The sequence below is a fragment of the Cavia porcellus genome, unplaced genomic scaffold, assembly GCF_034190915.1.
Source record: "Cavia porcellus strain 051 isolate PalLab524CR breed Dunkin Hartley unplaced genomic scaffold, mCavPor4.1 scaffold_12, whole genome shotgun sequence".
In the NCBI taxonomy this organism is placed as follows: domain Eukaryota; kingdom Metazoa; phylum Chordata; class Mammalia; order Rodentia; family Caviidae; genus Cavia; species Cavia porcellus.
Window position 1 is genome coordinate 16,037,453 of NW_026947495.1, and position 4,003 is coordinate 16,041,455.

The 4,003-nt window shown below is 35.3% G+C and overlaps 1 non-coding gene across 1 annotated transcript; it reads left to right on the forward strand.

The window, feature by feature from the left end:
* The first annotated feature begins 2,695 nt into the window (after positions 1 to 2,695).
* Positions 2,696 to 2,831, forward strand: LOC111754176 (small nucleolar RNA SNORA2/SNORA34 family). The gene has a single exon (XR_002788891.1). It is a non-coding gene; the product is annotated as a small nucleolar RNA SNORA2/SNORA34 family (small nucleolar RNA).
* Positions 2,832 to 4,003: the final 1,172 nt, after the last annotated feature.

Genomic DNA, 4,003 nt, shown 5'->3' on the forward strand with positions numbered 1-4,003 from the left:
TTTCTCCCCTCCACTGGAAATTTATTTTCAAAACAATCAAAACGACATACAGAGCTTCCCAGAACCTGGCTATCGCTGGCTGTACTCATTACTTTGACTCACATGTTCCTCTATTACCCTCGTAGTAGTTTCTAAGGGGGTCTAAGGTTTTTATTAGATTCAGCACTGGTGTTGATGTTCAGCATATCTGCTTCCTACAGAGGGCCACATGCTCTTTTATTAAGAGTTGTATTTGGTTGCTTTTTATGTTGTTGTATTAGTGCTTGTCCATCAACACTTAGATCAGCAATGGTAAGCCTTTTAGATCCTTCAATGTTACAAACAGTCCACTGCAGTGTGCATACTATAGGTTCACCACCACTAACTTAGTACATTTTTGGCTTCATGAACTTGTGTTTTTTTTTTTTTTTTTTTTTTTTTTTACATTTGCAGGGTGCAAGGTTTACATTCCTTGTGTGGAATACGTAGCACATCTTTATTCCTTTGTTCTTCCCCTTTTCCTCCCCTCCATCTCTCATCCCTCCATCTCTTGATCCCTTTCCCATCTGAGAAAGATTTCTCTACTCACTATTATCTACCTTTTATTTTGTTCTTTATTTATAATTTGGGTTTCTCATACAAGAGAAACAATGCAACATTTAAGCTTGTGTGTCTGATTTATTTCTTTTAACATTATGGTCTCCTCCTTTTTCTTACAAATGACTCAAGCTTTCCTTTTTTATGGCAGAAAAGTACAACACTGTGTATGAATACCACATTGTCTTTATCTGTTCATCCGTTGATGGACATACAGGCTGCATCCAAGATTTAGCTATTGTGAACTGTGTTGCTATAAACAGGAGTATGCATGTATCACTGTAATATGTGTCCTTAAGTCTTTTGGGGAGATACCTAGAAGGAGAATAGATGGGATGGGATAGCTGAAATGGGATTTCTAGTTTTACTTTTTTGAAGAATCTTCATACTGATTTCCATAGTGGTTGTACTGGTTTACATTCCCACTAACAATGCAGAAGGATTTCTTTTTCTCCCATAGCCTTGCCAGTGTTTGTTAGTAATGTATTTGATCTCTTGATGCTGGCCATTTTTTCTCAGTAAGGTGGAATATCAGTGTTGTTTTAATTTCCATTTCTTTAATGGTCAGGAATGTTGAACATTTATTTATATATTTGTTTGCCATTTAAGTATTTTGTGTGAAATGTCTATTGATTTCACTTGCCCATTTTTTGATTGTGTCTTTCATTTTGCAGAGTCTAATTTTTTTGAGTTCTTTATATATTCTAGATATTAGTCCTCTCTCTGAGGAATAGCTGGCAAATTTTTCCCATTTTGTGAATGGTTGATTTTATATCCTGCTACATTACTGTTTTGTCTATAGTTCTCTTTTTTGGTTAAATCCTTGTCCTGTTTTGAAATCAGGGTAACAGTAACTTCCAGGATTTGGGGAGTATTCTTTCCCTTTCAATTTCATTAAAAAGCTTGAGGAGTACTGGTGTTAGATCTTTTCTGAAGTTTTTGTGAATCCATGTGGATCTGGATCTGGGCTTTTTTCAGTTAACAGTTTTTTTTTTTTTTTAACTACTTAAATTTCATTGCCTGTTATTAGATTATTCAGGGCTTTTGAATCTTTTTGGTTCAGTTTTGATTATTCATATATATCTAGAAATATATCCATTCCTTCTAAATTCTCCAATTTATTAGCATAAAGATGTGTGATGTAGTTAATAATAAGCTATTTGCTTTGGTTGTGTCCTTGATTTCATCTTCTTTATTTTAATTGCATTGGTCTTTTCCCACTTTTATTTTTTTATTAGATTGGCTAAGGATTTGTCTATTTTGTTTACTCTTTTGAAGAGCCAACTCTTTGATTCATTGACCTTTTGTATCATTTCATTGATTTCTCCTCTAATATTTGTAATTTCTTTGCTCACACTAATTTTGGGTTTGGATTTTTCTCATTTTCATAGGGCCTTGAAGTGCATCATTAAGTTATTTATTTGAGCTCACTCTGTTTTTGTGATATGGGCATTTGCAACTATATACTTCTGTCTTAGAACTCCTTTCATTGTATCTTTTTTATTAATAATTTTTTATTGGTACTTTTTTTTAGGGAAGTTACAGCAATTGAACTTAATTACTTATGCTTGCCAGGCAGGTGCTGTGCCACTGAGCTAAATCCCCAGCCCTCTTTCATTGTATATTATAAGTTCTGGTATATTGTCTGGCAATATATTTTAGTTCTGGAAACTGTCTTATTTCTTCCTTATTTATTCTGTAACCCATTGATTATTTATGAATGTATTGTTTAATTTCCATGCATTTGCATATTTTATCTGTTTTCTGTGGTCACTGATTTTTAGTTTTATTGGGTTATAATCTGATAATATGCATGGCATAATTTAAATTCATTTGCATTTATTTAAATTTGCTATTAGTTGGCTAGTATGTGGTTTATTTTGGAGAGTATTCCTTGTGCTGAGAAAAATGTATATGCTATTGTTGGTTGGAATGTTATCAAAGATATCATTGTTCAAAGATTTGATTGAACTCTTTTAATATTTCTTTGTTGTTCTTTTTGTCTTATTGATCTCTCTATTTGTGATAGTGAGATATTGAGATCCACCACTATAATTATGGGTATGTTTATCTGGTCTTTTATGTCTAATAGTATTTGTTTTATGAAACTAGATGGGCTTTGGCCCTGAATCAAGGCTGGCAGTTTCCTGATGCTGTTGATTTCAAGCAGGAGCTTAAAGGATGTCTTTCTATGGTCTATTGGCCATTTCAGAACTTGGGCAGTGAAACAGTCAATTCATTAGAAAGAAACAGCTTTAAGCAACCTCTCCCCATCTGGTGAGTGGCTGTGAGTGTGGCAGGCTACGGCACCCCAAGAAAGGAGCCACCGGAGTTTACTAGGAGCTGTGTCATGCTGGGACCTGGAGTACTGGGAAAGCAAACAACCTCTCCCCCTCTGCCTGTTTTGTTTTGTTGAACTTCAATATACATAAAAGTATGGACAGCTATTTTAAAGAGAATGAGAGACCCTATGACAGCCATTAATGACTTCCCTATTGTCTGGTTTTGAAGACCTAAAATGCTTTCCTCATTCTGTTCACATCAGTTTTATACTATGTTGTTTTATATGAATTTACGGTATGCAAAGGCATGGACAACTATTTGGAAGACAACAAGAGACAATATGATAGATAGTGAAGAGCTCAGCACGTCTAGCTTTGAAATTTATATCTTTTATATTGCTTTCTTATATACTATTTTGTTCTGTTTTGTTGTGTTTAATTTTACCCCCTTTAAAATAAAAAAAATTTTTTTAAAGGAAACTAGATGGGCTGTTGTTTGGTGCATATATGTTAATATTTGTTATGTCTTCCTGTTAAGATTGTTCCTTTAACCAGTATGTTGTGATTTTCTTTGCCTCTTTGATCACTTACATCTTGAAATTCTCACTGTCTGAATATATGATAGTTATATCTGCTTTTTGATTTGAAGTGGGGGTCCTATTGCATGGAATATTTTTTCCATCCTTTGATTTTTAGTTTGCAAGTTTCTTTTTGGGTTAAATATGTTTCTTGTGCCAGGCATAGTTGCTCAATCCTATAATCCCACCATTTGTGAGGATCACTGAGTTGAAGGCCAGCCTGTGCTACATAGTGAGGTTGAATTGCTTAGTGAGATCCTGTCTCTTTTCTTCTTCTTCTCCTCCTCCTCTTACTTCTTCTCCTTCTCCTTTCCCTTCCCCTTCCCTTTCTCCTTCTCCCTCCCCTTCTCCTTCTTCTTTTTCTTCTTCTTCTAATCCTCTTCCTCTTCCTCTTTCTCCTTTCCTACCTCCTCCTCCTCCTCTTCCTTCTTCTTCTTGTCTTTTTGAGACAGCGTCTTGCTGTGCCATTCCAGCCGGCCTTGAGCTCACTTTGTAGCCCAGGCTCATCTCAAACTTGCCACGATCCTCCTGCTCAGCCTCCCAAGTTCTGAGATGACAGGCATGCAT